Raw genomic sequence first — 24,933 nt, forward strand, 5'->3', positions numbered from 1 at the left:
CTTTTAACCACTTCCTCCTTACTGTTCATCTTCTGTATTTCTCTGTTTTGCTATAATGAGAATCAAGAGATGAGAGAGATGATACATATGGCACTTTCAACCAGCAAAAGCAAAAAAAAAGCAGCTTTCTCTTGGCAGCAAATGTTTCTGGATTTGGGACGCTTAGATGATAGTCTGTATTTGAGGAGCTAAAACTTTTGTTTGTTACCTGATTTTTCCCCATATACAAAAATAAGACCATCAAAATAAGACCATGAATTCCTCCTTACTTTCTATGCAAGTACCATAACATGAAATAAAACACATCAGTTGAAAACACAATATATAGAGCAGCTGATGTGTTGGGTTTTCTTATTAAATGTGAAGTACATACTCATATCTACACTCCCAAGATGTCCATAACAGATATAAAAGCAGAACAGATCTCCCCTTCCACAAGCAGCAATACATTTCATATGCATAATGTTTTCCTTCTAGAAAAGATGTGGTAGAAAATAGGATGATTTCCTTGTACTCTTACTGGCCAAGGTCTCCTACACTGCAACAAACTTCTTATGTACTTACTCATTTCAAGCATTATCATTAGTTAATTTTTGTATCATCTACAGAATTAGCAAACAAGTCCTCTGAAACACCTCTTAGACATGAGGGTTATATATATTTTTTCTGTGAGAATGAAATTAACAAAAGTTTAGGCTTCTCCCTCTGTCTCTGCTCTTTCCTTTGTGCAGTGAACAAAAATCAGGTGTGCTGAAAACTACAGCTGCTCTTCTTGTCACAGACAGTAACACAGTAAATGAACATGGATTAATTGGAGGTTAATGCACATACTGTTGCATTGGTGGACTGCTGCTTTTTCAAGGGCTGCTATGTTCCTAAAAATAATTTCTGCACATTTTCTTATCCTTCTCTTTATTTTTTCCTTCTTTCAAAGTCACCTGATTGACAAAGTTCACAAGAGCCAGGAGCCTTAATAATGGAATGAGACCTCTCAAACATCTTCAGCCCAAAATCTGAAGCAGGAAGCAGGCACATGGCTGAGTGCTCACAGAAACCTTGATAAGAGGCAGGGGAATTAACACAAATGAATACTTAGGCTGCAAGCACTCTCAAGGAAACAGTGACTAAACTTCAAATAGAGATACAACTCAAGGCAAAGAATAAATATTTGTAAGGAGATTAAGATAGCTGGAAAAAATATTGTAGGAGAACCGCATCTGGGTATGACATAATTATATTAAAAAATCCAAAACAAAACACCAGCCAGGGCAACTGTATTGAAAAGACAGAATGATGATTACTGTAGAAGCAGCATAAAAATCCTGAAAAGCAGCCAAAAGAATCTGTGATAAGAAGAAAGCATTATGCTCATTTCTACAGGTAGAAGGACTCTCCATTTCAAAGATTTCCCAAATACTAGAGACTTGAGCAAGTCAAGTGATCTACACCTTCACCTAACACTTTGTAAAACACCCATGACTAAACATGAAACTACTCAAACCCATTAAGCAGAAACACTTGTTTTCAGCATTCTTATACTTCATATGTCAGGTGCCAGTAAATATTTAAAATAGTACATCATTAAAACAGTGTTAAAAAACAATAGATGTCAGCTGAGGAAAAAAACCCACAATGTTATTTTAGTGCTTCCTTTTCTAAAATAGTACTTTATTTTCACAGGAAAGCAAATCCTAGCTGGCACTTCTATACAGCTTATTTGAGATGTAAATTAGCTGATCAAGTTACATTTGTGCAAAATCTAAATCAACTACTGAATAGGTATTTCCTCCTCCGAAGGTACTTTTCCCAGTAAAACAAAAACAATTAACAACCCACTGATTAAGGTAACAGGCTATTTGGAAAAAAAAAAAAAAAAAAAAAAAAAAAAAAAAATTAAGGCAAATTATGATAATTCTCAAAGATACTAATTAGGTTTTTGTAGGAATGTTTGGACAGCTGTGTGTGTAACTGTGTGTGTGTTTGAACCCATATACATGTCCAAACTATACATTGCTCATTTTCACATTTTGGTTACAACCTCAGGCAAGTCCAGAATTGTCTCATTAGAGAACAGTCTTCCCAAATCAGTGGCAGGCATTTGGTGAAGGCAACAAAGAAATCTTAAGTTGCAGAGATACCCAAGAGAGTAATAAATATTGAAAGCAGTACAAAAGGAATAAACTCCCTTCCCTTATGCATGAGAAACTGAACTTGTGTTACTGCAAGTATGCTAACACTGAAGTAGATTCCTCAGAAAATCCTGGTTTGGAAATGAACACACAAGGCCACAGGCCCAGCTCTAAGGAACAGTAGAGTGTTCCCAGAGTAAGAAACAAACCCAACAGCAAAGCACATCACAACACCAGCAACAAATGAAGACATTTGCAAGTGTGAGCCTTGCTACCAGAAGTACTATGTAAACAGCCATCCCCCCTAACTTTGCTGCTCTTGCTATGTATCACTGATCTTCTCCAAAACGATGAAGGATGTGTGTGGCAGTATTCCTGAATTCATTCAACACTCTTTAAGTTCCCAAATTTTGTCATTTGGGACCAAAGTGTGTTAGAGATGTCTGTCCTTCCTTTGCCCCCTCTGGAGAAGAAGCCACCTGGGCTGCAAACAGGATGCAAGCAAGGAGGCCCAATGATCAAGATGGAGGTATTGCCAGCCAAAGTGCATCTTTTTGCATGTTACCCACACCTCAGTGGTCTCATCACCTGCAATTTAAGTTGCTCTTCTTCTTCAAGGAACTGAAATAACCATGTTGCTACTGTAACACCTGAAGCCTGATCTTGTAGTTTTGCCGAGGGTTGGTCCAACACAGATGAAGGATGTTACACTTGGACTTGTTGAATCTCATGCAGTTGACATTGTCCCATTTCTCAAGCCTGTTAAGGTCCCTCTGGATGGCATCCCTTCCCTCAAGTGAATCACCACACAACTTGGTGTCATCAGCAAACTACCTAAGGGTGCACTCAGTGCCACTGTCCATGACGCTGACAAAGATGTTAAACAGCACTGGACCCAGAACAGACCCCCGAGGAACTCCACTTGTCACTGGTCTCCAGCTGGACATTGAGCTGTTGATCACAACTCTTTGAGTGTGACCTTCTAGTCAGCTCCTTATCCACTGAATGGTCCATCCATCAAACCTATGTCTCTCCTCAGAGACAAGTACGTAATGTGGGACAGTGTCTAATGCCTTTTCCAATCTGTGGGAATTTCTTCCAAATGCCACAACTCCTCAAATATGATGACCAGTGGCCTAGCAACTTCAGCTACCAGTTCCTTCAGGACCCGTGGATGAATCTCATCGGGTCCTGTGGATTTGTGCACTTTCAAGTTCTCTAGGTGTTGCTAGATCTCACCTACTCTTACTCTGGGTTGTTCTTCACTCTCCCTCTAGTTCCTACCTCTCCATTCTCAGGTAATTCCTATGCTTTCTAAACCATTAATAACCCTTAAAAAGACTACAGAAATTAATCAAGAAAGTTTGATTAGGAACAAGGAGAATCAACTATCAGCAGATCAAGAGCAGCAGACAAATCACCTCTCCGACAAATGGAGGGATGCTATACCTTTGTATACATATTTTTTTTTAATCTGCCAAAAGGCCGAGGGAACAATTTCTACTTTCTCCCTCTGGCACAAACGATGGTTAAACAAACACAAGTATTGCCTGTTTGGTTTTGTGGTGTATTTCTGGCCTAATCCATGCTGGAAAACATTGCCAGCACTCAACAGATGAATTCTGCCAGTAATATTCATACATTTATTCCAGTGGAAATCATGTACAAAGCAATGTTATCTGAATTTCCCAAATAAGCCAACATAATCTTTCTAATTTTCTTAGCTAAATGCTGCTGAGGTTTTCATGGGAATCAGGTCCATTCTCTAAAAGCAAAGAGTTCTGAAACTTTTAGGCTTTCATGAAAATGATGTTTGCTTTACTGGTGTTTCTGTAATCAAGTCATCCAGCTGCTTAGAAGCAGCTGGTGGACCTCAAGAGATCGTCGACCAGAGAAGAGCACCAAAGGAGTCTTTACCAGAACCTGAGGGTAGCTTGGGTTTTATTTTGAATTTGTCAGTGCATGACTTAGAGTTGTTGAATTTCCCAGAGGTTAAAATTATAAAAAAAACAAACAAACAACAAACAAGAACACAGAGCAGAATTTGCAGAAAGAAAATGCCAAAAACTATGAATCTTGAAAACCTGTAATTTGTTTCTTTCCAGTCTTTGAGGATTAATGGGATTATTAAATACAATATATCAAGAATGAGAAAAGTTTAAGCCTCTATTAATTTATGGAACAACCAATTAAGCAATATTGCCCGTGTTTATAGACTAAAACTGCCTGTGCAGGCTTCCTAGAAAGAGACATTAATTGAAATTGCTGTCTTTCACACAGCACAGCAAGGTTTCAGACAGGTTTTCCCCTTCAGTATCTAGGACCAAGAAAAAGCAGCTTAATACATGATTGTAGCTCAAAACCCCTTCAAAATCAGATGCACCCAAGTGTTGGGAGAGCTGGCTGATGTTATCACCCTATCATTCTCCATCATTTTCAAAAAATCATGGCTAACAGGAGAGGTGCCTGAGGACTGGGGGAAAGCCAATGTCACTCCAGTCTCCAGAAAGTGCAAGAAGGAAGATCCAGGCAATTACAGACCAGTCAGCCTCACCTCCATCCCTGGAAAAATGATGGAGCACTCATTCTGGAGGTCATCTCTGAGCACATGAATGAGAAGAAGGTATTAAGAAGTAGTCAGTATGGATTTAAAAAGGGGAAATCATGCTTGACTAATCTAATAGCCTTCTCTGATGTTGTGACTGAATGGGGAGATGCAGGGAGAGCAGTGGATGTAGTCTGCCTTGACCTTAGCAAGGCTTTTGACACTGTCTCCCATAACATCCTTGTGACCAAGCCCAGGAAATGCAGGACAGAAGAACAGACAGTGAGATGGATTAAGAACTGGCTACACAATAGAGCCCAAAGTATGGTGATCAATGGCACAGAGTCCAGATGGAGACCTGTGACTGGTGGAGCCCCCCAGGTATCAGTGCTGGGTCCAGTCCTGTTCAACATCTTTATCAATGACCTTGATGATAGCACAGTGTCTTCTCAGCAAGTTTGCTGATGACACAAAGCTGGGTGGGGTGGCTGACACCCCAGAAGGCTGTGCTGCCATTCAGAGGGACCTGGAGGCTGGAGAGTTGGGCAGGGAGAAATTTAATGAATTACAACAAGAGCAAGTGTAGAGCCTTGCATCTAGGTAGGAGCAACCCCAAGAATAGGCTGGGTACTGAGCTGTTGGAGAGCAGTGAAGGGGAAAGGGACCTGGGGGGTGCTGGTGGACAGAAGGATGACCATGTGCCAACAATGTGTCCTTGTGGCCAAGAAGGCCAATGGCATCCTGGGGTGCATTAGAAGGGGGGTGGTTAGTAGGTCAAGAGAGGTTTTCCTCCTCCTCTACTCTGCCTGGTGAGGCCACATCTGGAATATTGTGTCCAGTTCTGGGCCGCTCAGTTCCAGAAGGATAGGGAACTTCTTCTTTCTTATTTCAACAAGATTGTACCTAAAGGAAAACATTTTTATATATATAAAAATACCTCATTTTGCTGAGCATTTGCTATTTGTGGAAACTTATATATCTAATATTTTAACTCTCATACTTAGAAATCACTGAAGTAACAAAAGCTGATTTGGGTCAGTAGCATAGAAGTATTTCAAATATGCTTAAGCATTAACACACCACCCCCTTTTTAGCTACCCACAGACAAGAGTAAATACATAACTATGTATTATACATATGAGACACTAAACACTGAATTTCATTTCCACTTCTTATACTAACACATTCAAAGATACTGTATTAAAAGGATAACAGCATGAACTCCATGACTTTTCTGTCATTTTCAAAAGAGATGATGAAACAACATCTGTCCAATTAAGGGCAATTCTCATCCTGCTTGCAGCAGCCACACAGAACCAAATGCTGCACAACTTTTCTCACAACATTCTTCTGGATGAATAAAATGCATTGATCTGGCCCAGCCTGCTTTTGTTTTTATTCACAGGTCTTACTTCTCTTTCTCCCCATCATCTTCTATTATCCTCCTCTTCCTCCAACTTGACTTTTCATATTCTTCCCATTCTCTTCCCTTCTATTGCCCTTCCTTTCACGTTCTGCTTTTGTGCAATCTAAATCCTTGCACAACTCTCTGAGAAAATATGAGGAAAACCAGACAAACAAAACCCCCTACCAGATCCTTTTCTCAAGTTTGCTTCTTCCTGACAAAAAAGACCTGAGGTCAGAGATAATAGAAACTAAGGTCCTGAAAAGCAAGTACAACCAGTCCCTGAAATATACAGTATGCAGGTCCAGTACTTGCAAAATCACCTACAGACCAAAGTGACCTTCATCAATCCACAGTTCACATCCAATCTGATCAAAATTATTCAAAACCACTGGACTGCATTAAAATATCACACTGCCTAATGAACCTAGTCTGAGATACCGAGGAGTTGTTCTGGACTCTGCACAGAATAGTTCCAGAAGCTCTGACTTATGAGACTTAGGAAATAGTATTTCTACATTCTTGCAGAATGGATGGATGCTTCATAACATTTTGATACCTTTTATTTCAAGGTCCTGTTAATTCTCCCCAGTTATCCTGTTCAGCTAACGCATGTGGATGAGCTCACTCTTCATAAGGCTCCTGGGAATAATCAGCACCACTCATGATAATCTCCTTGCTTGTAGCACCAGCTCAGCCACATTCTCATCTCTAGAGTGGACAAGTAAAATTCTGAAGAATAATGGTAGGATAGCCCTAAAGGTTCATCTATTCCAGGAGCATGCAGCTCACATTTCAGCCATAAGGCCGTTGACTCTGAACTTCCAATTAGCTGTAGTTTCTTCCAGTAGGCTCTTGGCTCCATTCAATGGAAAAACTAAAGATCACTTTCTGATCAGTTATGGCATGTATTAAATAATAAAGACTTGCAGATAAAACCAGATGTCCTGGCTGAACAAAATATTTCCAGGGAAGACCAGGCAAAACAAGTTCCCTCTTCTTCAATAGCATTGGAAAAAACTGCTCTACCTGGTGCATCTGTCTGTCCAAGTGCCTTTCAATACTGCCTAAGTATTTATTCAAACTTTAGAAACATCAAGATACACCTATGTCCCAAGGCAGTTCAGTAATACAACAGTAGATGTGAGAATATTCTGGTAAGAAGCAGCAACTGCCTTATTACATGGAGTTCAAGATCCAAGAGGGGTACTGAACATGCAAGTCTCAACTAGCTGGTTACACAGAATACTTCAGAATCTACTCCTTCCACACAAACTGTTTTCAAAAAATGCTACTGTAGTTGGTATTATAGAGTTTAAAATTATAGTATAGTTGGTATTATAGGTTAAAAATGTTCATTGGATTTCTACAGAATAAATACAAATACAATCTGTTAGTACAGTTACATCTTTTCAAGTGCTAGCATCTTAAGAGGACAAGCTCTCAGCCAACTTTGAATATATGGCTATTCTGAATAATGCAGAAATCTGACTGTAAAGGATAGGGTGTTAAATAAACTCCTTCCAAATATTAAAATAAAAGGAAGCCTTTCTCAGACAAATAATCCATACAGATTCACTGATGCAGAATCAGAAAAATGTCACTCTGCTACCTCTTTTAACAGGGAACGCATTCATTAGCTGGACTTACTATTGCCATGATGCAGTTCATTAAGTATACTGTTTTCTTCTTCCGTACAGGAAACTGTTTATAATTCTGCTGGACATGCTCAAGCTTCCCTTTCACTAGGGTTGGAAATGAAAGAAACTTCCAGACAAAAAGCCAAACATCTGGCACATTCAGAAAACACTTGCAACCTAATGATGGTGGGAGAAGCAATATCTCTCATCAGCTCATTTCATAACAATCATGGAGGTTGTGTTGTGAGATAAGTACAGGAACCTTTCTTTACCCACCCCCATCAGGCATTCAGATTTGTCTCATTTTCTGTGCATATCTACTGACACCCCAGATGCGTGAAAATCAGAAACCAAAAACTACATCAGCATTGCTACCACTTACTAATTTTGCACCCCCCCAAGTCTGCTGATGTTAAGTGACATTTTTCTGGAGTTATACGTAAATGTTTACCCTAAGAAGAAAGCCAAGACTCTGTCTTTTGACCCAAGAGCCTTCTGAAAAGCAAGAGTTAAGACATTTGCTTGTGCTACCAGTGATGTTCAAGCTTCACACACAGGTGCAGAAGCCATGGCAGAGGCTCTGGGATTACCAGCCCCTCAGAAAGCACTGGGTGCTTTCCAAATTGAGGCCATGGTGAAACCTTTTCAAATAGTACCAGGTACCTGGTACCTAGGGCAGGAACAAGGGCAGGAGCTGCCCCAGGGGATACTGCAGGTAGTCCCAAGGGACTACTGAATGCAGCCTGCAGAAAACATTACAGACCCGGCACCCACACAAACAGCCACAGGCTCAGGTGACAGCGAGCTGAAGGTCCATTAAGATGAAGTGCAACCCCACTCTAAAGAGGGTGACCATCCCTAGTAGGGAGAGCAGCTCTTTCAACTGGAGAAGGCATAAGCCTTGATGGGAATAACAAGCAGGAGTTTGGATTTGCTGAGAGGTAGCCATCTTCATAAACTTTCCAAGAAAAGACCATGAGGAAAAAGGAATGTGAGGGGCTTGCTCCCCCTTCTAGGCTAGCAGAGAGGATGAAGAGCAACAGAGAGAGGCTCACCTGAGAACAAAGAAGCACACCCACTTCTGAGGCCTCATTACTGCCTTCTTACACCACTGTGATACATGCAGTGCCTGGCAATTGTCAACTCTCACCCAGCTCCTACAGCAGTACAAGCCAACGCTTTTGGAGGCCTCTAACTCTTCCCCTGGCATGGCACAGAGGCTGCCCCAGAGGATGCAAGTGTGACACAGTGGCTGTGATGACTGTTCAAGGCTGGAGAATAAAACATCCATTTGCAGGGAAACTCACAGATCCCACTGAGCAAATTGAAATTTGGGGTGGTCCTACAACAGCAAAAACACCAGGCAGGCAGCAATCCAGTTAAGGCAGCACTCCTCTGTCTGTCTTTATTTAATATGGGGACTTGAGCAGCATTTACAAAATAATAGAGCAGTTTCATGCAGTACAGATGGGACAAAACAGCTTATAGCTGGGGTTAGAGCTCTGCAAACAGAAACATCACCCAAGTGTACTACATGGAAATGTTTACACTGAGCTAAGTCAATGAGAGTAAGGAAAAAGAAAGAAGTTACGCCAAAAGATAAGCAACAGGTCCACCCATAGGGTTTGTGTTGTATTCTCAGGTCTCTGATGTTGATTCAAGGCCAAAACAGTGCTAGGCACTGGCTCCAACAATTATTTTTCTGAGATCTCTGCAAGTACTAGCAGCAGCCTCGAGCTATGTCTAGTGTGCAACTCAGCAGCCAAAAAAAGTGTCTACCATGGCTCATAAATTGCAACATGGATTCCACTTTGCGGCTGATGCTGGAAAATCTGGGAGATTCTAAGCTGTTAAACTGTTAAGTTTCTCATCCTGCTCCCTAGACCCTTAAGGAAAGCATAGCCTATGGGGTGTTCAACATCCAAGTAAGTCAGAAGCATCCAGGAACTGGGACTGAAAGGTCAGGGCACTACAAATTTCACAGACTGTAAGTCCAGCAGAAGGAGACCAGGGCATTCACATCTTGCATCCCCCAAACACAGCTTATTATCTACAATGTTCATGACTTCTGAGGTAGTTCATGTATACTGTACTTCATCTGGTTTTGTGACTGCAGACCAGGTATAGTAAACTATCCCACAGGCTGTCAACTCAGCAAGAACAGTACTAGAACAGGTTTTGAACTGTTTTACAGAGAATCTATGCCAGCCTGCTGTAATAAGCTCATATGGTTAGCAGTGAATTCAGAGGTGCAGAATGACACTCCATAGTCAGGATGCAAAGCATGCAGAAAACAACTCAAGACATAAAAGTGGGCTGAATATTGAGCTATTCACAATACACAGTATTTCTGAAGCAAATGTTCAGCAGGAAACTTCTAAATTTGACTCTCCAAAGTATCAAATGTGGTGCAAGCTCAATACAAAACTTCTACAGGAAGAATACAGTGTGGAAGTACACTGCCAAATTAAGCATCAGATATTTATGAACCAAGGACATAAAGTTATTGGACCAAGGACTGCTCTCTGTCCCATCATCAACTTCTCATGTGTCAAACAGCAGCTGTTTCATTTGGCTGTTCCCTGGTCTGTTGGACCTGTGACCATGACTGTACTCAGGCTGGGAATACAGTGACTTCTAAAGTGTTTACAGTCTGCTACCTTGTAATAAAAATCTGCTTTTCTGGGACCAGCAATGTGGCAGGTCCAGCATGTCCTCTCACAGATCAAAACCATTAAGCACTCTGCAATGACACTAGAAGAGTAGTGAAAGAACTCAGCTTCTCTCCCTAAACCCTCCTCCCACCAAGCTCTTCCTCCAGAAGACAAAACCCCCTTAGCTAGGATTCACTGGATATGCACAACCTACAGACTATGTCTAGCTCAGGAATTGTCAGCTGAGGACCTTCTGTTCTTCTGCAACCTAGAAGCATCCCAGCCTCAGTACATTAATAAACAAAGTGTAGCAAACCCTATTTGTACCAGAGAATCATTAGAAATTACATGTCCTTGTGATTTTCACAATGCTGCTCTACTCTTTCCTCATTTATTTGACTTAAGATGGTGCAAGTGATTAAAAATAAAAAGAACATTTATTTAATTTACAATCCAAAGTGTGATGGCATGCTGCAGAGGAAAAGAGTATTACCGAGCAATAGTGATCGTTTGGAAATGCAAAAGGTGTTGTAGCATCTCAAATGTCACATAGAAAGCAGGTTCAGCTTACGTACCTTCAAAGTCAAAGCACCAGTGATACTCAAACAAGCAAACAATTTCAGTTATTAAAAATCATAGCAGAATTTCACTTGACAAAAGATGCGTGGTATTAAAAACTGCTCTAAAATTCCAGGAGGCTTTCCGGGCTTTAGTAGAGCTTACAATTATTTCTGTATTCTGTGATACAAAGGTTTTATTCTTAAAAGCCTTGTCTGGGTTTTTGCACTGAAATCTTGCAGATATTTCTACATCAAACCTTAGCAGCTATCTGTGCATGACCCTGCTGGCAGTGGAGCTGAATGCTGCAGCTCAGTGGAAGAGAACGTCTACGAGGTACAGGGGAACCTACATTAAACCAAACGGGGAACTACCAGAACAAGGACTGGAGCAAAGACACTGACTGCTCAAGCACATCCCCTGAATCCCTGCAGACTGGACAGTAGTTACTACACACATACACACACATTACTGTTGTGTCTGTGTATGTAAAAAAAGTGAGTGCACACTCAGTTAGTTACAAGCACAGCTGTTGTGTGGATGTAAAACCATGCCACCTGGAAGCACTAAAGCAAAGACTTGAACCTTAGAAATCCTGTCTTCAGTGGACTTTGGATCAGGTTCTGCAAAGGACAAGCTCAGGTTTGATTCTGTCTGCTCACTTTCTGGCATCAGCTGGCCGTAACTGTAAAACATTCTGATGTATGTCCAGTTTGTAATCACCCTATGCTGGGGGAAAATAACATTTAATTATCTTCTATAGAGCGAAACAGGTAAGAGCATGGGCAGTGTTTGAAGGAATGAGCTGCTGCTCTGTCAGGACAAAGCTAACCAGTTCCACATCCCTTGTGGTCTTGAGATAAAATAACCACTCTTTGAGTATTCAGCTTATTACCACAAATTGCAGTAGTAGGCACAGTTAATGACCAGATTGGAATGGTGATGCTGTTATCATGTCTGGTCTGATTCTGGGCAGAGTTCTTCCATGAACTGTAGTTGGTTCTCTTGGGGTACAAATTGCTGCTAGTAGAAAATAACCATTTGCATACAATAACCAGAAGCCTGGGTAACAAAACAGAGGAAACCACTGATGCAATCAATTATTCCTCCTGATATGAGCAGAGAAGAGAGTCTCCAAAGGTTTTTCTATTTGAGGCTCTATATGAGCCTGAAGAGCACCATATGTTAAACTTCAATATTGGTTTTGATCAAAATTGCTCTGGGAAGAGCTGATCCAGTCAAATTGCATTTGGCTGCAGTAATGCCATAAACCTTGAAGGAGCAGGTAGATTGCTGTAGTATTCTTAAGAGAAGTAAGAGCTGTATGGAAATGGTTCTGCTTCTGGAGAATTTAATTTTCCAGATATGAAGAGCAAAGAATACTAATAGCAGTGTAATTTGTGTACTCTCATACATGATTGATTCTGTGGATAACCTTTGTATTTACAAGAAATAAGGTTAATTCAAACTCCATTTTGAGAGAGATCACTCTCAGAAAAAAGTGGATTTGAATGGTAATAAGCTGATTTTGGAAGAATGGAAAGAAACGGAAGAACAACAGAAAACAGATTTCTAACTAGCATTTGTTTGAAAAAAGAAATTAAGGGAACTAAATAGAAAAAGCAAATGAGTTGAGGAACTCAGCTATCTGAATACAAAGATCTAGAAATCTTTACATCCCAAGTATCAAAACCCTAAGTATTGAAGGAAGAGGGAAAGACTTTAAAGACTCACTGTTTTATTCTGTATGAATGCAGGCCTAACAGTTGTGTACCTCTAACTTCAGAAGGCTCTAAATGAAAACATACAGATTTTTAAGAAGAAAAAAAAACCCCAGACATAATGAAGATGTCAAGAAAATAAAAAATAGTGGGCATTGGTATAACAGAATCTGAGGAAACTCTCAAAACCCAAATACAGTATTTTCCAGGTTTTGATAGCTTTATAAAGATTGTTGAGTGGCCTCAGTAGGGAAGGGTCAGGAAAGGAACAACCTAGGTTCACGTGTACTGAGAAGGGTGTTTTAGGAAGGATAATCTGAGTACCAAAGGAAATTTTTTACCTTGTTTACCTTGTTTCTTGGTAGAGAAAGAAGTATAGCCGATAGGTTGAAGGAAGGGGTGAAAAAGTAGGATACACAAGGGTTCAAAAGAAGAAATCATCATAAAGTAAAATGGAAAATTTAAGGGGCATTAACATTCAAACCCAGAGTTTTGGAATAAGTGGCACGCAAAATCAAACATCACTAAGGCATTTCTTTTAACTAGGATACTGCATGAAATTAAGAGTAATAAAGAAACTACTCGTGGTTAAAGTAAAGGAGAAGATTTTTCTGCAGGCCTATAACCTTACTTCAGTGGCACGGAGACCCAGTACACTTCCCTTCAAATTTCCTTCTAAAGACATGAAAGCACTGTGATGAAATTTATTATGGGTTTAACACAAGATAGCTTGTGACAAGCAAACCTAAGAGCTTACTTCATCAGATTACATCCAAATGCTGTAGATCTCATTAATCTGGATTTTAGCAGAGTATTCAGCAGTGTCACATGGGAAAACATTAAACATCCAACTAGCAGAGGAATTTAGAGGTCGGCAAGCATTTGGTTATAAAGGGGAGACAAGAATAAAAGTCCTGAAAACTTAAGTGATTATTTGAGGGTCTTAAAAATCAGCCTTAGAAGTGATCCTATTACACATTTCAACCAATAACTCTGTCACTAATGTTAGGAACAGGCTGGCAACACAAATGCAGCTGTGACAAAGATATTAGAAGAGAGGACACATCTTACACAGAAATAACAAGATGCTCCAAAGAGCTGAAGTAACAGAAAGAAGACAAAATTCAGTAAGGTACAACTCAAAGTCATATTCAGGGAATACAAAATGTTTATGGGAATGCTTTGTGTGCACTTCCCAGTGGGAAATGCAAAGGAGGAAGACGAGGAGTTTCAGGTAATTACAATATAATTACAAATCACAAATGTGATACTTGGATTCAGAACATGTATTTCCAGCAGGAATGAGGAAGCAGTGGTATAAAGGAACAAAATAGTAATAATGTGTAAAAACAAATCCCAGATCCCATTTTGATCACCATGTTAAAACAGCTAAATTTCAGGTAAAAGATGTACTCTACAAAGTCAGCAGAGATACTGGGGAAAAAAAAAAAAAAAGACTGTATTTACTCTGGAAATCAGGAGAAGGATCTGAGTGTCAGGAGTTCAGATTTCCAAGGGATTACCAGGGACAGAAGAACAAAACCACCTAGCCATACCCTTGTTTTCAGGTGGAGCTCAGGAAGCATGCCAGTGATGGTGTTATATTAAGGGTGCAGTAGCAAGAACCAAGTTGGAGATTCAGATGATTATCTCCAATCTGAAGCTCTTAATACATCTTGAAATTATGCATTTAGAGAAATGGTGCCAAAACTGGCTACAAATGCCAGCATTGCCACATCTCAGCTCTGAAAGTTCAATGTCGGTATTAAGCTACATGAATCCCCTTTACAAGTTCACTCCATTAAAATCTGCTTTCTTCTTTTGTTTTAAATACAGTGCTTGTGGATAAGGAACATTCATAAACAAAACTTATTAACACACAGGATTTAAACAGCAGAAATGAAGTTTAAAACTGGACATCTCTAACCAAAGCCTGCAGCTATCAAGGAGTCAGTTTTCTTTTTATCCCTTTAGCCCTTGCAATTTAGCTGTAGAGCAAGTAAAGACTAAAGCCACTTAATTTTATTTTTAAGCTTGGGAGTTATATTTCATGGCTATCATTATTTGAAAGTATTTGTGAGCAAATGTTGCTTCAGCATAAAGACCTGTCTACTGTTACCAATAAAGATGTTATCATCAGAGAATCTCATTAAATCAGTAAGTTTATAAAAAAAAAAAAAAAAAAAAAAAAAAAAGAAAAAAGCAGCAAAAAGAAAGCTAAAAGAGGAAGAAAAAGAAGTAAAACAAAAAAAAAATCCAGTGTTAAGATTTTTTTACTTAAAAAAATTTAAAAAAAGACAACAAAAACCCACCAAAAAATCACCTTTAACAACCCTCCCTATCTTTGAAAAGAACATTAAAAACTTTGCACCACAATTTTACAGGTGACTGCCTTTCTGGCACAGCTCTTACACCTAAGCAAATATGACACAAAGTGACAATACAATTATTCCAACCAGTGATTTAGCACAAGTAGAAAACCATAAAGAAGATACTAAGCCCCAAACTTCTTTACAGCCTTCATATTCATTCTCCAAGGGTAAGGTGTGAAACACAGCAGCTGGAGTCAACTTTCTTGCTCCAGCAGCTCAGGACAACAGCAGAGAGAGCAGCACTTCATCATTAAGCAGCCCTCTCATTAGACTGCACTCTTGTTTCATAGGGCTGTAGCTGTAAAGCCATGCAGATTATGTTCCTGAAACCTGAGCACTAACACTGACAGATAAAATGCATCAAATAACTCCTGGCAAACCTTGCTGGCCCAGGAAAGGAAAACCAAAAGCAATACTTACATTCAGATAAGAATAACTGAGAATTCACACCCGAAATTCGCAAACTCTCTAAAGCAAGACTCAGTCCTGTAAAAGCCCACAATACATTAATATTGATACCATTAATTATTTACTGGATCTCCTATACTATTAGCTTACCAGCTCCACCAAGCAGCTGAATTTATAAGAAGTAATGAAACGTGGACCTAGAGTTAACCTTAGACAGGGACCTGTTACCCTCTGGTAGTAATATAGCACTTCAAATACAGCTTTCCTGCTTATATGGAAATACACACACACATCCATTTTGTCTTCAAGTGAGATGTGAAGTACAAAACTGTTTATGGTGCCCCATATGAAACAGAATGCAATATTCACCAGAATTTACCATTTTTTAAATCTAAAGCACTGTCTTTATATTGATAGTAATAGTGCAATGAACAAGGAAAATGCAGAAATCAAAGAACAGTAATTACTGAAATAATACCAAGCAGCCAAAATAAGACACAAGGAATCAATAACAAAATTGCTATGCAGAAATAAGAGCTAAATATGAAGGATATTCAAGGTAAATAAAAAAAAAAAAATAAAAAGGTTAACTGTGGTACATAAAAAAGGAGATGAAGGAGAGAGAGGCTAATATGAACTAACAAAACCATTACTACTGCACCAAGTTCAGAGGCATAACAACAAATTTATCGTGTATAAGCCCATAAAGTTACTAAATCTCAACTCTAAAAACTGAAGAAATTAGCCATTGGCATGTTAGGGTGTTACAGGCACTTCTCTGAAAACAAATACTCCTGAGGAAAAGAACAGCTATGGCCACTATCCTGCAACAATCAGTAACTTCCAGTGCAGACTGAAAAGTAAGTGTTAAGGTCCTTTCTATTTCACTGCAAGGAACCCACACTGATAGGAAAGACACAAACTTCAGTTCCACAAAGGAACTGCCCAAATCAGAGACACTATTTTCTTTACTGGTTCTCCTTACTCTTAGCAGAACAAGGGCTGCGTGGAGAAAGTTTTTCTAAACAGATGAGTAAGCTACAAGCCCTGGAAGTAATTTTACTGGTAACTCCAAGGGGAAAATAAAACGAGAGGAAAACCTCTCTTGACTTAGTAGTGTCAAGTTTGCTGCTTTGGGTTGTGCAGCAAGTTCCTCCCCTCCCTTCCCTCTGAAGGTCTATACAGAGAGCAACAGCCCCGTAACCACTCGCCTTTTATTTGCGAAATAAAACCAGGGAGTAACAGCGATTCCCACGCACCGCCCGCATCCTGCACAGAAACAACCCACGGAAAAGTAAGGACAAGAAAAATACCTTCACGTATCAGACCAGGAGGCGCAGAACCCTCCTCCTCCACCTCCTGCTCTGCATCCCCGGACCCGCCGTCCCGCTCCGGGGAGAAGCGGCAGGAGTAGCACCGGGCCCGGGCCCGGGCAAGGGATGGCCCCAGCTCCCGGTGCCTCCGACCGCTTCCCCGTGGGTGCGGAGCCCCCGAGCCGGGTGCGGAGGCCCCCGGACAATCCGTGCTCGGGGCTTCCCTGCTCCCTGTGACAGCAGCCTTGTGGTGGCTCCTTCTGCCTGCTCAGTGGGGAGGACACGGCAGCCTGCGCCTGGCTATGAGCTCATTTGACAGGGCAGAGTAATCTCTTCAAAGCCCTTCTCCACACAGCTGCGAGCCGAGTCTGCCTTGCCGAAATAAAGGTACCTGTTGTGACTGCCTAAACCATCAGATGGGAGAATGTTTGGAAAAAATATTTCAGGCTTTTATTTATCTACATGAAAATTAAACAGCATTCACTGCAACTCCCATTTGCTAACCCCCCCTCCAAACAAACAAACAAACAAACAAAAAAACCCAACAAAAAAATTAATGCAGCCTCGCAATGCAACTCCAGTGAAGCACAGGCATATAATCAAGCTTATTAAAATTTGAACTATTAATTAGAATGGGGAGGCTATTTCACATCCATCCTCAACCCTCTCCAGAGACTGTATCTGTAAGGAGTCAACTAAGTTCAGTGAAATCTGGGCTTAGATTTCAACAGCAATGCCTATGCCTGAAAATTCCAGCAAAAGCCAGAGGAGTTTAAATGCTGAACTTGCTGTGAAACACAGAAAATGCCATGAGAGTGTTTCAGATCTTACTGGCAGGGGATGGGTACCAGTTAAATGCTACTACTCTGGAAATCAAAAGCTGGTGATTATCTTCTAAAAAGACTCTTGTGGTCAAAGTGAGGTAACTTCAAGAGTCCCCTTTCCTATAGTATTGCTGTCTCATACACAAACCCTACTTACTAAGAAGATTTAAATCTTAATTTCTTTCAAAAGGAACACACAAAATGGTATTTGAGACTAATCAGAACAAGCATTTTCTTTGTCCTATGAGACCAAGAATATTACTGATACCCAAACAGTGAAAACTTTAGTAAAACCATCATTTAAAAAAATCTAATACAGTAAAATCCAGGTTAGGTTTGTGCATTTAGTTTGTTCTGCTATCTATTGGTAAGCTTTAGCTTTCCTGTGAGATACAGCTGTCTGTCCTAAGCTACACTATTCCCTAACAGTATTCAGTGCTCACACAATCTCAAAATGCCCTGACCAGCTCCCATTAAATCACAGTACATGACCTATAAGTCAGAATCGTGTTTTCCTCAAAAACATAGTATTTCCTACAGGAAATAAGAAACTGCTACTGATAGAAAAACTCTCTGCTTCAGCACAGACATTGTATTATGAATTTAGTATGCTACAAAAAAGTTTGTTTCAATTTTTTTCAGAACATTATCAAAAGGAACTAATTCACCTTATGGTTACAATATTCAAATGCTTTGCATAAGGAAGTTCTTTCCGAAGCATGAAAATCTGATAAAAATAATGATGAGTTACTTGAAAAGAGCTCATTCATTTCCTTACTTTCTGTGAGGATCCTATATGTCAGCAATAAATAAGTTCAAAACATACCCAGGGTCATTGTTCCACAGAGGATTTCCCCTGCACTCAATTGATAAGCATGCCAAAGTCTTCTTGGAATGCACTGACTTCATTATAGTGAAGCATGGAGAAGATAAAAAGACAGTATTGCCAGACTCAGAGGTGTGTTTTTTTTTTCCAGGGGTAAGATGTCTGGAAAATAAACTTCCCTTTTTTATATAAAGAAGGAACTAAGTTCCCATTAAAGCCTTGTTTGTTCTTCACTGACCTTATATCCACTTACCATTGCCAGAAGGGTGTACCTGACCTAGGAGTTCAAGTTCAACCCACCACTCTCCAAGACAGACTTCTATCTTACTGCTCCAATTCTGCTTATATCTGGATACAGCAAGCTCTTCAGTTCAGCCTTTTAAAAGATATACTTCATGTATAAAGTTCCTTCCCATCTTCCAGCTCTTTTATATGACGTGAAGATCATTGGATATTATGGAGCTTGTCCTCCTAAAACGCACTTCTGGCCACACAAAGAAGGTAACTGGGATCAGTCAGGTCGGATTTACCATTTACCATGGTCATGCCTGACCAGCCTGGCTGTGATAAAAGTACTGAAATAATAGTGACAAAAAGCAGATGAGGGAAGAGCAGTCGATCATTTCCTTTGACTTTCTTGAGACTTTCAGTAGTGTCTTCCACAACATTTTTGTATCCAAGTGAGGATGGCACAGGTCTACATGGATGAACACTTAAAAAATAGGTGAACTAAATACTGGTTGAATGGTGGAGGAGAGACAATAGGCATATACTGAAGCAACAAAGGTTTATACTGGCTGTAAAGTATAACTTTCCCTCAAGAGCATGGGCAAGCAGTGCAGCAGGTTGCCAGGAAAACTCAAGAGGTTTTCAGGACCCAACTGAATAAAGCCCTGACCTCCCAAGGTCTCTCCCAAAATAAATTTTATCACTCCTAGTCTTGCCCCCAAGCAAGTGACACACCCACATAAAGAGGCAGCAATTTTGGTCATTACTTAGTAGGTCCTAAATATAGTTGAGAAACAGTAGCTACTACTTAGGAAACAAATGTTGGATGAAGTTGCCAATATAATGTATTGTCACTAAAAAGCAAGACTGTAAAAATAACTATAAAAAGTATTTGCAGCTTTCCACTATATAGATGTCAGCATGTTTTGAAATGTAAGGAGCCATGTAAACAGCATAAGGAGGCTGTTAGAGATACAACAGACAAAATACAGAATTATTTTACCTATGACCTGATGCAGTATGTTTACTATCTTCCTGAAAACAAAAAGTTTGCAGCTCTAGAAGGCAGAAAATGAAGATGACAACTCAGTTACAGTGCTCCAACTAATTTTGGGGAGGGAAAAGAATTAAAAATTGCTCCTGGCTTAGTTCTTGCATTTTTGATTTATCTGCTTTGAACCTGGAGTAAAAGATTTGTTTGTGCTGTGATTTCCTGCAAACAGGAGTTTACAATAAAATGCTGATGGCATAACTACAGTAACATTAGTAGGCCTATTATAATTGTGCCCTTGGGCATTCAAAAAGACCATCCTTTTTCCATGCAAAGAGATTGAAAGTACTAGGTGGTAAAAAAACTAAATATGATTTGCACAGAGGAATGTCACAAATATCTTAACTGATTCTGCTCATGCCTTTTTCAGTGTTTATGTCACCAAGAGGCAAGGTGTAAAGAAACACAATGACAGCTGCCCGTCGAAGGAATTGGGGAGGCAAATTCTGCAGAGACCTGCAGTCTGCCCATCTGCTCAAAGGAAGGGATTACATCAAATCCCATTGAGCTTTCAGATTCACAAATCCAGAAGGAGCAGCAATTGGTCTACTGAAGTTTGTTAGATTCATAATTTTATCACAAATTTGTCTCAAAGCAAGCTCATTCACAGTATTAGTTTTTCTTCCTTTTCAACGACTCATTTGTTCTGCAGCACTATAAATATTATGCGAATGCAAATCCCAGGAAATGGCTATTCTGCACTCCAGTGCTTTATTAAAAGATATATTTTTAAAAAAATCATAAATCTAATTATATCTGCATTTACACAGCTCCTTTCAGAAAGATTATCTGAAACTCCTTACAGAACATCAAATTGCAAACCCATAGCTGTGCCTGTATGCAAACAATCAGATATATTCCATATGCAGCTGTGAAAACTGCCATAAACATTTATATTCATGCTGGTTCATCTGTGTGAGGATTAACAGAGTGAGAAAAGCTGGCCAAGGACACCTATTTAAAGAACCAGGAGGTTTAAGTAGATGGAGCCAGCACTGTAACTTCTCATCTGAAGTACAGCACAGCTAATGACTATACAACCTGTAATTCTTACTGGAAAGGAAACATTTTGGACACAATCCCACCTTGTCCTGCCAATGAAATTGTTCTGGATGTGGCAGGGGCTCTTGTGCTGCAGGTCCTCAGAATACTTGCACAATGCTATCAGGAAAGGGGTTCTGTGAAAACACACAGGGGCTTTGCACAGCCCAGGATGCAGCCAATGTACCCCTGCTCACAACCTGGTGTGGAGGAGATCCTGTTCCTTAGCAGTCACAGGACTCGCTGGGATGGATCAGGAAAAATCCCCAGTGCAACACAGCAGGACATGGCCAGGCTGGAGTCCTGAACTGAAACAAGATTTCAGAGAAATATGTGGAATTTGTGATGCCTAGAGCAACTTCTTAGACTTGAAATGTTCCTCTCTTACACAGTAACAGCTCTGTGGTGCTGGAAGGTGGGTGGTACTGCATTTTTACCTTCATATTTCCCAGCTCTCTCAGGCTTCACCTCTGAGCAGACTTTGAACTTAATGCCAACCAAACCTGAGAAATGCAACATTTCCCACCTTCAGCCAAGTGAAATCCAGTAACTCAGGGCCCTGATACACAGGCTGCCTTACACATCACCTCCCACAACCTCACTCCCATGTACCACTCCCTCCATAAAGTTACTACTACAGGTTTCTATAAAAACTCAGCCAGAGAAGAGATGCAGGTGCCTATCCTCCTCTGCACAGGAAATAAAACCCAACTCAAGCCCCTCAGGACTAGGAGACAAAAAGAAGGTACTATTACTGTTTTGAAAGAAAACACTCAAAGCAGTAGGATAGCAAGTTTTCTGGCAGAGACACTCCTCACCGATGCTGCTGAATCCCTGCCAGCAAAGCAGCTTTTAGTGGGCTGCAAAGCCAGATTAGGATAGGAGATAACTCCTCTGCAGCTTGGTGATCAGGCTATTTCATGTAAAACACAGAGAAAGTCCTGGGGCAGAATCCCCTTCTGCTGGTATGTTTTAAACAGAAAAACTCTTGGAAGAAAGAGGATAAAAATCTATCCCCAAAGCAGCAATCCAGTGGGTGGGCACAAAGCTTTCCTCCCATCAGTCCTGATGAGGAGGACTCCATCCTGGTACACTCCTCCTCTCCAGGGTCACTGTGTTGTGGCACCTCATGGCATGCTTACAGCACACAGCATAACACAGAAACCAGGGAGGTAAAAAGGGTGCCTCAGGCAGCGCAGAGGGGTGCTGAGTCTTAGCACAGCTGCAGCGTGCCAGGGTTATAAACTCAGGCACAGGGCCCTCTCAGTACAGCTTTTAGGGCCAGCATCTCCTAGCCAGAATCATTTTCTCACCCAGGATTTTGGTTAGGATCAGGGGACCCCAGAAGATGCAGGTGGGTTGTAAAAATTCACTCAGTATTTACAGGGGCAGAGAAAATAGCAAATACAGCAAATATACACACACATGTGTGTATATAAATGCAAATATAAAAATATATGCATATATATACATTAATATATACATTTATGCATATATATAAAGAAGTAGCTAGTGAATGTGTACGTTTTACGTAGTGGTAAAAGAGCTTAGCAGCTCCTGGAGCTTGGAAGAATTCCTTTTGACCATTTTAACCCTATCCAGTTTCAGAACACCAAACAAGGTCCAAGAGGTTCAAGCACAAGACAGTGCCAAACTGCTGAAGTCAGTGTCAAACAACAAAAGGGAAATACAATTCTTTCTCTCTCTGAATGTTTTGGCTGGGAGAGGTGTGTCTGAAGGTATCTCCTTGGTAACATAGTCCTGACAGCCCATTGTAACATCCACGTGCTGTGGCCTTCTCCTGGAAACATCTCTGCAGTTCAGATGCCTATGCCCTTCAGTTACTATCAACAAGAAAGAAAACCAAACAAACAAAAAAAGCCAAACAGCTTTGAAAAGTGTTTCCTTCTGTCAAAAGCATTTCATCAGTGTATGAAACCCAGAGCTTCATGACACCCTGATGGCCTGGCTTCCACTGATCTTCAGCAAGGAGGATGTAAGTGGCTGAACTATAAGGACCATTTTTATCCCTGTTCCCCTTGAACCCAATGTGTCTGGGGTTGCATTTTGGTTCCTTCTTGCTTCAGGTGAGCTGACAGTAGGCAACAGGGGAAACAATGGAAACACCAGAACATTTGTTCACCCTCCAGCAATGAAAGGACAGAGAAATGCATCACACAAAATTAAATGCCCTTTGTAGAGAAGGGGTATTCTATATCCAAATATTAGGTCTTACAAGATAGCTGACATCTTCTCAAATAGCAATTTTTTAAAAGTTGCAATCCTGGTGGGACATTTCCCTAACTGCTCCAGGAATAAACCAAAAATTGCATTAGGACTTTTTGGCCTATTTGTTTCTCTCCCTGGTATCTTCTCCCACCCTCTGTGCACTGTTTCCAGCTGCCACATTCAATGCATTCGGTTATCTATTTGCTTTTTACTACCTGAAAACTTAATTCTTCATATGGTTATTCTTTAGACTCACTCAGAAGTGCATTTTTTGAAAGGTGAAAGGCTCTCTTTGGAGAGACTGCTTTGCAGCCCTGCCCAAACACCAGAAAGCACTACAACACAGCATAACAGACATACAGTAACATGTACAGCAAATTTATTTCTAGTAAACTGTTACACAATTGTTTACATCCTTCTTTCTTTTTTCACTATTCACCACACACAGCCAAGATTAGTAATTACTACACAGTGAAGATTTAAAAATAATTAAATAAATACTTCTTGCTATCCAGCCTGCATTGATTTCCCCCCAGGACACAACTGCAACCTTGTCATGGCTTAGCAGTTTGGGCAGACCACAAGCCTAGGACAGAACCTCTATTCCCCCTCCCGACAAAGGGAAGATAAAAAGGAAATAAAGACCAGGAACTTTAAGTTGAAAACAATTGGATACAGATTTATTAACACAAGGGAAAGGTAACAACCAACATAAGGGATATAGTAACAAAGAATTCAAATATATATAAAATAGATACATATACGACCCAATAGATATGGGCTCTGAGAAGTACTTGGAGAGCTGGTGGTAAAGAAACAGCAGCCCAGCCAGCAGCAAGTAGAAAGAAGAAAGGGGGAACTGCTGACTTTCCTGATCTTTGTAGGGTATGGCAGGACACGGGAGGGAATAGATCCCTTCCTTCGTGTGCTGCCCCTCTCAGAGTCTGAAAGCCCTCCTTTAATTCCTCCTGTTCAAAGGATTCCAAGCCTCCATTCTGACATTGACACTTCTGGTCAGATCCTCATATGAGTTCCACTTTGTGCCAGAGCTGCTTTATTTCAGTAGTCTCAGAAAGCATAGACATGCAAGGCTAATTCCCATAGATTAGAGAGGAAAATCCTTACACTCCCCCAGGGTCCTAAATCCTACTGTTAGAGAAGAGTATTTTGTTTCATCCTGAATAATCTTTTTAGAAAAAACCCTTAAACAAACAAAACCAGAATCACCCATTCATTATTACTACCTGCACCAGAAACATTAGAGATGAACTCAGACCAGACTCTGTGAATTAGTTCCCAAATCACCTCCTACTATCACCAAGCATCTTTACCCTGATTAACTCAAAATTTGTGTGGTTATTTGTTGTCAGCAACAAGCCCAAAACCAGAAAGCCCTTTCCTTTACTTTTCTGGTGGACTTATGTGACCACTCACTCATACTCCAAACAGGAGGCTTCAAAACTGAAAAATGTTAGTCATAAAATCTGTATCATTCTTTCATCCTTCACCATGAAATGCAGATTTTCCATAAAATCAGAAGTTTATTTGCCCTCCTGATTCCTTGCTGGCTCTAGATGAAGTCTTCTTCTCAAAACTGGTGGGTACCTCTTGGTACCCATTACTTTATGTAAACAGAAGCCTGAGCTCTCCCTTTCAGATTTTGTCCCTACATCCCCCACTTCTACATCTGCTTCAAGCTATTCCTCTTCTCCCAGTCTGTTTCTCCCTCAGAAGACAGAGAAGTCTTAAATTAGCACAGAGAGCTTCCAATTAAAAGATGAATGCAAAAAGTACCCCTTTGCTCATCTCAAATACACAAAAACTGAAAGCAGGCCAGAAAACACACCTGCCAGAGAACCAGCAGGAGAGAATAATCACCCACTTTGCTCCAAATTTTCTTTTTCCCAGCTCCAGATCAAGGTGGAGTTTCAATCTGCTTTATCAGCCTTTCAAAAATGCACCAACTGGCATAACAGGCTGCTCTGGCTG

At 40.4% G+C, this 24,933-nt stretch overlaps 1 protein-coding gene across 3 annotated transcripts in view; it reads right to left on the reverse strand.

Annotated features, from left to right (window-relative positions):
- The window catches only part of PCDH15 (protocadherin related 15), a 344,988-nt gene that overhangs the window by 319,578 nt on the left and 477 nt on the right, over positions 1 to 24,933 (reverse strand). For 2 of the 3 annotated variants that reach the window (XM_071748909.1, XM_071748907.1), the window contains exon 1: positions 16,746 to 17,026. The exons of the other annotated variant lie outside the window; for it this stretch is intronic. The gene's annotated coding sequence lies outside the window, so the exon portion shown is untranslated. Of the gene's footprint in view, positions 1 to 16,745; positions 17,027 to 24,933 lie in introns of those variants that run through there. 3 annotated transcript variants of the gene reach the window in all.

This window comes from Heliangelus exortis, chromosome 7 (assembly GCF_036169615.1).
Source record: "Heliangelus exortis chromosome 7, bHelExo1.hap1, whole genome shotgun sequence".
Taxonomy (NCBI): Eukaryota; Metazoa; Chordata; class Aves; order Apodiformes; family Trochilidae; genus Heliangelus; species Heliangelus exortis.